This window comes from Eptesicus fuscus, chromosome 2, assembly GCF_027574615.1.
Source record: "Eptesicus fuscus isolate TK198812 chromosome 2, DD_ASM_mEF_20220401, whole genome shotgun sequence".
NCBI lineage: Eukaryota > Metazoa > Chordata > Mammalia > Chiroptera > Vespertilionidae > Eptesicus > Eptesicus fuscus.
The window spans coordinates 30,776,637-30,787,722 of NC_072474.1; the positions used below are offsets into that span (position 1 = coordinate 30,776,637).

At 41.6% G+C, this 11,086-nt stretch overlaps 1 pseudogene; it reads right to left on the reverse strand.

Annotated features, from left to right (window-relative positions):
- Positions 1 to 8,518: 8,518 nt before the first annotated feature.
- LOC103298606 (transducin-like enhancer protein 6) lies at positions 8,519 to 10,521 on the reverse strand (annotated as a pseudogene).
- Positions 10,522 to 11,086: the final 565 nt, after the last annotated feature.

The window sequence follows — 11,086 nt, forward strand, 5'->3', positions numbered from 1 at the left end:
GCTCTAGTCATTAATTTAATACGTTGTATTCCCTGAGCTGGACTTTAAAAGCTCTGATGACCTGAACTGTGTCTGATTCATCAATGCCTTGAACTTGGTAGGTACTCAAAATGTGATTGTTGGGTTAATGATGGTTCCCACAGTGGCAGAGGTCATCCTTTATGAGTCACGCTTGTGTTCTCCCACCCACTCATTTACACCCACCTGTGATGGACAAACTTCATTTTGGAGGTTGGGTTCTCTATCATTGTTATTTAACATTTTCCTTTGGAGGGAATGTTGCAAAAGACCACATTGATAGGTGACCCTTTGGACTTTGCTAGTATTAAGATGAGTATCATGATTTTGGTCTAAGAGAACGCAAGTATTGACTTAATGAAAATTTGCCCCTACACCATACCTACTGAAGGCTGTCCTACATATGTGGCATGGAGGGACTGTGCTGATAGGATGCCAGTTTGGCATTTTATTTGGTTGATGGTGCAGTCACCGTTGAGGCATGTTCCCATGGGATGTGCCAGAGAATCTGCTGATTGGCATGATAGGTTTGAAATCTACCTGGGCTCTGAGGGAAGTTTGATGTGTCAACATCTCTTTTCCATCTTTGTTCATCTGGTATTTGATTATAAGCCATGAAATCAGCAAGGACTATTTTCATATTTCCTTTCAGAAAGAGGAATTAGAATGTGACCAACAGAAATGAACACTTTTTGAGCTCAGTGACAGTCTCTAACCAGAGTCTAATTTCAAAAATGTTCTCCATGTCTAGGTCTCCATTTTTAAGTGAGTAAGTGGACCGCTTTGTATGTCCTTTCATAATGGTGTTCATCAGCTCGGGGGCTTTGAGAGGTCAGGATTCCAGCAAACAGGTCCCAGACGAGCATGCGCCATTGACTAGGCAAAACACATTCAGATTCACTTCCAAACCTGTAGGTGCTTTTGGCTTCTGGGATCTGAGCTGGTACTGCCAGGTGTGGAAATGCCTCATCACTAGGCCATGGGCTCCAACAGTATTTCTCTTTGCTTGTTTGTTTTGGTAGAGGAGGTGGGTCTGGAATGGGTGATTGGGGGGAAATAAAGAGCTGAAAGACAATTCTCCTTCAATTCCTGATGTAATAATAAATTATTAGGGGGGGGTGAATTGATGTGGAGAAACATCAAATATTCTAAAATCTTAAAGTAATAGAGATTCTTGTAAGATCATTAAATAACCTTTATTCTGCTTCAGACAAAGGGATTATTACATTTAGAAGTTACTTGAGGTTACATAGAGGTTCTGCGTGCAACAAATTGTAGTCTCTACAAGAGTTTTCTGTGAGGGGCGACCTGCTGCTGAGATCCCAGCTCTGTGTTTTGGAAAATTTCTTTTCTTTGGTTGGCAGCTGCTCCATTAATTGTATCACGCTTAAAACCCAGGAAAAACAAAGCAACCCAGTTCTTTTCTTGTGGTAAATCACTGGTTGTTACTATTATTATTGTTTCTATTCACGTCAATTCTTGAGCAAATGCCACGATCACGTGGTGTGCTTCCTTCCACAGTTCAAAGTGCTTGCCCACATTTGCACATTGGATCCTCACAACACTGGTGGGTGAGAGAAAAGGGGGAAATATTAAAAACATGGACAAAAATGGGTATGTCTCTGATACTTGATTCTCAACTATAAGATTATAGACTCACTTTTCCTCCCCGCAGTGCCCTCATTATCAAAGAGAGTATTTTCTTTAGCAGTGCTAACATAGAGAACAAATCAGCAGAATGTGCTACTCTGAGCTGTTTTCTCAGTGCTGGAACAAGATTTGCTCTTAAGTATTCCCATTTCCTATCATTCAATTCTTTGCTATCACAAGAACGAGTAAATCCAAAAATATTTGTCAGAGTCCAGTCTGTATGTAGCCTTGTGCAAAGGCATGGTGGCAGGGGACACAGGGAAGGATGGAGGAGATCCCAGCCCCCCAGGTTCCTGGAGAAAAGCAAGGTTAGCACCCAAGAAGAGTAAAACAGACAGAGACACTACTTGTACTGAGCACCAAATGAGTGATGCAGACAGAAACTGCTGTCCAACCAAGTTCAGCAAAGACAAACATTGCAGTCCTATAGGATTGATTGCCCCAGAAGCCTTGCTGGGGAGGAAAGAAGTTCACCATTTAGCTCATTAGGGCTAGAGGTTTAACCTTTTTCTCTCAATTCCTTCTCTTCCCATCTCTCCCCTCCCCTCCCTTTCCAGACTCCCTTTTCCTTTTTTTGGGTTCATAAATATAGATGATCATTTTGCCTGTAACCCGGCCTTAACTTACAGTGCTTATGTAAAATGTAATTATTTACCCTGATCATTCTTGTGTAAATGTAGTCTTAACTACAGTATTGACATTTTTCTAAGGGTTGCTAAGAAGTCTGAAATGGACAGCCAATGTTCTCGTGTATAAGTCAGTTATGGGGGTTGTGAGGATAGCTCATAGAGCTCCCAGCCTTCCTCTTCTGTCACCAACAATTTAATTTTAAGCACATTAAAACACATACCTCAAATTTAAATGATTAAATTTTAACAATCAATTTAATCATTTAAATAAAAATCAAGCAAAAAATAATCTCTTAACAATAGCCACAATAACGATGGCAACAACAACAAAAAATTGAGTAAAATGAGACCTGGCAGCTGTTTATAAGGATTGGAAGTGCTTCACTCATTGTCCTCAAAGAACTTCTGGATTCTTTCCTGTTGGATCTCAACCTTGAACCAACATCCCCCCCACCCCATCATTTCTGTTTGTAAGAAGCAGGGGGCTTTGGAATGAGACAGTTGGATGTGTATCTTGGCTGTGTTGCTTAATAACTGCATGGACCTAGGGGTGTTTCTTATTCTCAGGAAACCTCATTATCCCCATCTGGACATGGCAGTGATAATGCCTACTTCTTTGGATTCCTGGAAGATTAAAGGAGATCCTGCTTGTGAGATGCTTAGCAGAACCCTGGCATGTGTCAAGGACTTACTGAGTAGGGTTAGGGTCTGGTTCCCGTTTAAGGGATTCACATGGAAGATCTGCTGTGATGAAGAGAGGTGGAGACATCTTTTCCCATTTGCACAAAGTTGGGCAGGATTGGCTTGCATTAGGGGCTCGTGGAGTGTTAGTCTGCTTTAGATCCATCACTTACGAGTTGTGCTGTTTGAGCCAGGTCAGATAACCTCTCTGTGCCCCAGTCTTTTCACCTCTAAATGAGGAGAAAAATTATACCTACTTCATCAGGTTGCTATAAGGATGCAAAGACTTACTATACACAAAGCAATGAGTAGTTCCTGGCACACAGTAAATGCTCAATAAATGTTGACTATTTTAGTGTATTTTACAACTCACTTAACACATTTGAGTGGAATTACAGACAGACTTCCCAGAGGAAGGCAGTTTCTTTTCTACCCCTATGGTCTTTGGTTCTTACAAATTTTAATAAGATACAAGCCCTGCTGTTGTAGCAGACGTCTTCATGTTATTACAGCTTCCCACCATTGACACATCCTGGCTGACATTTTAGTAGGTGTAGGAAAAATGTTGTGGTCTGGTCCATGTAGCAAAAATATTTGTGGGAGGCCCCTCTGATTAGCTTTATTATTGCTTTTAATGCACTGCACATGGGCAATCAAACATGCTTGGAAAGAGGCCATATTGGTTTTAAAGACCGATGATCTAAAACTAGCTTTCATTCAATTGTGGACTCGAGAAATTCCAGCTGATGTTTCTAAGAGCTGCCACCAAATATTTTGTGGTATTCTCCCTGTGACTTCCAGTGTTTTTTTTTTCACTCGTTCCCCACTCTACACATCCTGCTCTGGGTTTCTAAATGACATAGATAAAAATAACATATCTGAGTTTTAATATTTTTCTTTTACTTTTATAAAAGTTACACATGCACATAGTTTAAAGAGTCAGATTACAAGACTTATTATGACAAATGTCAATCCCTTGCCCAATACCCTCTGCTAGGTCTAAATGTTCATGTTCCCTCCCAATTCATATGTGGAAGGCTTAACCCCCAATGTGATGGTATTAGGAGGTAAGATGGTATTTGGTAGGTGCTTACATCAGCAGTTTTCAAACTTTTTCATCTCATGGCGCACAAACTACTAAAATTTGGTGGCACACCAAAAATATATATATTTTTGCCGATCTGACAAAAAAAGGTATAATTTTGATTCATTCATATCAAACCTCTATTATTGTGTTGTCATTTTTTAAATTTGGCAATCTGAGGGAAAAGAGGTCAGGGTCCCTGACTAAATAGTCAGGTATTGCGTGTTTTAAAAATTCTTTAGGCACATCGGTGCACCATGGCACATCAGTTGAAAATCGCTGGCTTAGGTCATGAAGGTAGAGCCCGCAGGATGGGATTATACAAGTGCTTTTATGTAAGAGAGCCCACAGAGCTTTCTAGGCTTCTTCCCCATGTGAGAAGTCAGAAACTCTGAAGAGAGCTCTTACCAACCATGTTGGCACCCTGATCTCGAACTTCTAGCCTCCAGAATAAACCGCCCAGTCTGTAATAACAGCCCAAACAGACTGAGGCACCCTTCCCCCTAACACTTTCCTGATTCTTAGAGGAAATCACCTTCAACTGTTTTAACTGTTTCTTTTGGTATTAATTTCCATGATCTCAAAGTAATGTTTTTTAGTGTTCTTTTTAAAATTTCACTATCAGGTATTTTCTGTTTTCTTCCCGCTTTTGAAGATGAAACTTTCTCTTTCACCAAACCTGTACCTCATCTACTTTCCAATACCTCTTTCCACATACTGCCCATCTTCCCTGTTCTCCCAATACAATTATGTAGTAAACATAGTTATGCTATTTTAACTATGTAAATGCTAATTGCAACTAGAATTTGTTATCCTATGATTACCTTGCTTTCTTACAAAACTCTTTGATTTTGCTGGAGTTAATAATGTCTTGTTTTCACTTGGTTTTTGTTTTTAATCATCGATAATCCCCAAACTTCCTTCACTTATTTTAATCTCCTCTCAATATAATCAAATTCACCAATTATGCTCTTAATTCTTTTTTGGAACGTTCTCTCTTTCTAATCTCCAATCTGATGATTGCCCTCTAGCCTTGAAATCTCCCTTCACCTCATCATAGGGATCCCTTAGTCCCTCTGTGGGGTTGGAATCCTGTTTTCTGGTTCCTGAATCTTCATGTCTTCCCTTGTTTCCTCACTTCATTTGTTGGAGAAACTCCTCTAGTAGCATCCTTAGAAAGTGTGTATGGGAGATGAATGTTTGAGACCATACACATCTCCAAATGTCTTTAGCCTGCCCTCACACTTAATAATCTTAGTGTAAATCTCTCAGTTGTAAATAATTTTCCTGAGTCTCTTCAAGGCATTGCCCCCATTGTCGTCTACCTTTCAACACTGACATGCCTGAGATGCCTGAGTCCACGCTGATTCTTGACCTGGTACACGGGAGTTTCTTTTCCCTCTCCTCAACATTTTAGAATCTTTTCTTTGTCTCTAGTGATTGCAAACTTCACAAAGATGTGCCTTGTGTGAATCTCTTTTACACTGTGGGGCATTCAGATTCTTTTAATCTGGACATTCATGTTCCTAAGTACTAGGAAATTTTCTTGAATAATTAATTTGATTATTTCACCTTAATCTCCCTTTACTCTTTTCTTTCTTTCTGGAATTCCAGAACTATTGTCTGTTTTTCTTTTATTGTATTTTCTATTTTTCATCTTTATGCACAACATTCTGGGACATTTTCTGACCTTAACTTATAACACTTTTGAGATTTTAATTTCTGATATATATAATTTTTTAATTCTCACCCAAGGAGTGAGGATATTTTTTCTCATTGATTTTCAGAGAGAGAGTAAAAGGGAGGGGAGAAAGGGAGAGAGAGAGAGAGAGAGAGAGAGAGAGAGAGAGAGAGAGAGAGAACCGGCCCTGACTAGGGGTGGTGATCAAACCTGCAACCCAGGTACATGCCCTTGACCGGGAATCTAACTTATGACCTTCAGGTTTGCAAGTTGATGTCCTAATCACTGAGCAGTGCTGGCCAGGGCTCTGATATATTTTTTATTGAATTAACATTGACATATCATATGATATCATATTTTTAACTTCCAAAAGCTCTTTCTTGATCGTCCCTACTTTTCCTTAAAAAAGAAAAAAGAAAAAAAGACTATGCTTCTTTTATATATTGATGATTTTTTTTGAAGTGTTCATTTTCCTGCATAGTGTGTCTTCCTTCCTTGTTGCCTTTCTCTGTTTTGGCCTCTACTTTTTCTGTTAAAGGCTTTTTCCTTGAGAGTCTGTGGGTACTTTAAGGGTGGGAGCTAAAAAAGGTTAATTGGATTCTCAGTGCTCCTGAGGAGGAGGTATTGACTGTAGCTATCTCTGTAGGGTAATCTGGCTGGGCCATTTGTTTGGGAAGCCTTCACCTCAATTTTTAAGAATTTTTTTCCATAGGTTTGTCAACTTGTCTAGAGGATACTGTTCTAGTCTCCACTCTACATGAAAACTCCAGATGCCAGTGTTCTAGGTGAGTGGAAGAAAGAGCTAGGGAATCCCAACTTGCAGAATGTAAATTTTAATTTTAATCCATTTGTTTTCTTGTGGCATCCCTCACTCACAACTGTGCCTTCAGTACCCCAATCTAGCAATGCTCTACTTTAAGCTTCTGTAGAGAATAAACTTCAGATTTCTGTGAGAGTAGGGAAGGGCAGTTGCCTGATTATTGAGAATATGTCTCTCTTTCCTTCTTAAGTGATTTTAACCCACCATCTTGTTTACAGCCCTATCTTCACTCCCACTGTCAGAGATATCTAATGGTAACATACAAGTCTTTTGAGGATATGGGTGGCAAAATTTGTTTCTTGGATTTCCCTGCTGTGGTTTAAGGTTAAGGCTGCTGCATTTTGCAACATGATGGTAGTGCTCATGATTCAGCTTACCCAGACCTGCTAAACCCATCCCCTTCTTCCTTTTATTTTTCAGCTTCCCAAATTTTGTTTCTTCTTCCACTATTTTGTCCTTGTGGATTTATTCCCTAAATTTCTTCACTCTTATTTTTTTTGGGGGGATTTCAAGAGATATTGGAGAATTTGCATGTTTCAACCCATTTATAACTGAAAACCATGATTGAGGATTTTTTTCAGAATCTGGAACATCGGCATGAATGAGTATGGTATTGTTTCAAGTGGTTGCATCATTGGACTATTTGCTTATTTTAACTAAACTGCTGTTAGCTAGCACAGTTGGTTTGTTTTTTTAATTCTCTTTTGTAATTGCCTTCATAATCCACAACATATTCCTTTGAACTTATGCAAAGGTAAGAATTTTATATTTCAAAAGATTTGATTTTTAAAAGCACCAAAATGCCACATGGAAAGTAGCTTGTAAACAAAGCCAATGATAAACCTTGGCTTTCATTTAAAAATATCTTGCTGATTCTGTAATGGACATAAAGTCATAAAATGATGTTTTGAGAGTAGTATAGATTATAGGAGTGGGGGAGATTTCTCAATTACTTGAGACTGAAGTTTTGACTGGCCATGTTTTGATCAAGGATGTCATTACTGAAATGGTTCATAATCTCCTAATATCAACATCAAGTTGTATTCATAAACACAGGGTTTTCTTTGCTTCCCCCCCCACACCCCTGTTGTATGGAGATATAATTGACATATAACATTGCATAAGTTTAAAGTGTACAACATGATTTGTAATATGTATTTATTGTAAAATAATTACCACAATTAGTTACTGTTCATTACCTCACATAGTTATAATTTTTTCCTTATATGGTATTGTTAACTATAGTCCATCATAGTTGTACATTACATCACCAGGACTTATTTTAACTTCTTATGTAAAGATTCTCTTTATTATCCCCACGTTGGCCAAATCACTTAAACCCTTAAAAATAATATTGAAAACATTTCCAGTTTAGAATCCTAGAGCTGGAAGTGTTTGTAAAGATGGTTCAATTCATATTCATAGATGAAGATACAAAGGCCAAAACTGTGAATTGATTTACTTTCCCAGGTTCACATACTAGAACCCAAGATGTTGATTCTAGTCTCAAATAGAAGTGAAATAGTTTTACGTATTTTTAAGAATAATTTGAGTGAGAGTTGATTGTTTAAGATCTTTATGAGAAAAGTGAATAGGTTTCTGTTTTTCTCTTTTTATGCTGCAGAGGTAGATAACTGTTGTTCTCCCCCTCCCCCCCCGCAATGTAAAAGGGCAAATACATGAACAGGGTATAAAAATGAAATCCAGATTTGTAATAAAGAAAAATACATAGAAAAATGACAAGAGTAGCCCAGATTTGGTGAGCAGAAAAAAGAGCCTTGAATGAAAAATTATTATTTCTTTTTTTATTTTTTAAATTGTTTTTTTCCAATTGCTTTATTACACATGCCAAAGATGACCAGCCCAACCATCATGCCCCTCTACCATTACCCGCCTCATTGCAGGGAGAGGGGGGGAGGGGAAGGATCCTGACTGAGATGACAGTAGTGAGCCCCTTAGTATGGGATCTGGTACACTGAGGTATGGTCACAGGACCCTGTGATGATCCAGCAGTTGTTAGGGGACATGTCACATCACGTGACAGAGGTGGTCTGGGTAACTGGAAAACCATGTTCCCATAGGCATGCTGTAGATGATGACCAGGTTGTCCATCCCAGTGCTCACCCACCACTGGCTGAGAGGGAAGAACTTGAGACTGAGGACGGTGCTGTCCTTACAACACCCCATGTGTTTCTGCCCCGGCCTCCCCAGGGGGTGGGCTGCAGTCATAGCTGGCCATTGGCTGTGTCCACCACAACCCAGTTGTCCTGGGGGTTGGAGGACAGGCTTATTATCTGAGACTCAAATTGGTATTCCTGGGGCTCCCCGACAGTCCTCAGATCCCAGCATCGTAGGCAGGTGTCCAGACCTCCCATCCAGATGTTCTGGTCTTTGACAGGTCCCTGACCACACTCTGGTCTCGCAGGTCCCGGATCCTGATGATGCAATCAGTGAAGCTAGCAAAGGCCAGGTTGTCCTCCAGGTTGGCAGCCAGGGCCTGGCAGTGAGACTTGCAGAGGGTAGCTCATCTCTTAAGTGCAGGGATGTTGCCATCAGGTTCCACATGCTCACACCAGCCAAGTTGTGGGCAGCCATCAGCAGGGTAGCGTTGTTAGAGAACAGTAGGCAGATGCGTGCACAGGTAGGTCACAGGTGGCTGTTGGGGAACCTGTCCTCCACCATCTAGCCGACCAGGCTCCACACATTGACTCCATCCCTGCCACAGGTGAACACATGCCACATGAAGCTTCTGACTGCTGTGGCCAGCACAGGCTTCCTATGTTTTAGCATCCACATCTCCATTCTGTGTGGGACAGCCAGCTTCTTGGATTGCCAGCGCAAGGTATTCAGCCTCTTCCACATGTCTTTGAAGTCTTTGGGGTCCCAGCATATGGGCTTCAGAAAGGTACAGGCTCTCCAGCAGGCTCCTGGGCCACACAGGAGAGCATCACCCCTGGTGCCCTGCCTGGCCCTGTGCTCCCTTCTTGGAACCCAAGCATCTTCAGTACAGGGCTCTGCTCCAAAGTAGCATGGTCCTGGGTCCTGGCCTTCCAGGTCTGGCACCTGTCTGTCAGCCTGTGTCTCGGTTGGTCCACTTTATCATGGGTCCCAGCAAAAATCTGCTAGAGTTGCTGGGTCTGAATATCTTTCCCAAATTGGGGTTCAGAGTCCCAGGATGGCAGCAGGTCTAGCTGGTGGACTGGGGAGCCATCCATGCCAGAGAGCTGCTGGGCCCAGTCAGATGACCTCGTGGCTATGACGTCTTCGAAGTTTGGCCCCTGAAGACTGGAGGGCTGTAGGTGTCAGGAAGCCTGGGGCTGGCTGGTCCCCAGGAGTCCTGGTCAGCCTCCCCTGACTAGAAGCCCAGGAGTTGGCTGCAGGTCTCCAAGATTTGTAGGAAATTTTGTGCCTGGCTGAGATGTTCCTGTAGATCCTGCTGAGTCTTTTGGAGCAAGTAGTAAATGCTCTCCACCTGTGCCGGCAAGTGAAGGGGGAATAGAACTGCTTCTTGAGCTGATCCAGGGTGACTCCATGATGAGTCAAAGTTCCTGGGGGCCTCACCATCCTTGGGGGCCTCACCCCTTCTGGGGGCTCAGAGGGTCACAAGCAGTCGCCTTCAGGCAGTACTCTTGCCTAGGATGGAGGCTTAGAAGCAGCATGAAGGAAGCTGCGGGGGTCAGCCAGGTTCAGGTCAAGAGGAATCACCTGCAAATTATTATTCCTAAATGAAAACCATTCATGTCTTCACTCATTAACTAGAGGACATAGCATGCTCTCTGATGCTGAGGAGGGGAAAACCTCCGTGGCTTCCTTCTCAAACAGCAGAGGAACCTGTGAGAGGGCAGCTGCCCTTTGAGGGCTTATAACACCCTTGCCTCCTACCTGGGAGCCAGAGAACAGGCTGAAGGCCAAAATGACCATTAGTAGGCAAACACATTGCTTTTGGGTCTGAAGTCATCTGTAGCCTCGAAACTATGGCGAGATGCACAACTTTTGTCTGAATTTGCTCATGAAATTAATTGACCAAACAATCCATTTGGCTGGGAAAAAAGCTAAATGGACTGACTTGACCAGTTCATAAAGCAGCTTTGAGCCTGTGGGGTACAGCCCCAGCCACTGGTATCTCTTGCTGCACTTATCAGCAGAGATTGCTTCAATTTGCATAATGTAAGAAAAAGAAGCTCAATGAAACGCACAGGGTTCTGTGTCTCTACATGAGCAGTTAACAAATTAGCACAGGGGAAGCTTTTGCAAATGAGAGATTAAATTTCTTTGTTTATGTTGGAAATCTCCCTCTGTCTCTGTCAGCAAAAGCGCAATAACATTCTTTCCGTGTTGGGCTGGCTTTCAGTTCCTTTGTTATTTTTATTTCTTTTGTTCTTGCTATGGGCCTTTAGAGTGACCATCTCTCTCATTAGAGTAGGCTTCCTGGGGGAGGGGTGGGAGTGGAGTGGAGGTAGGGTTGCCAGACAAAATACAGTGCCCAGTTTAATCTGAATTACAAACGAGTAATTAAAAAAAAA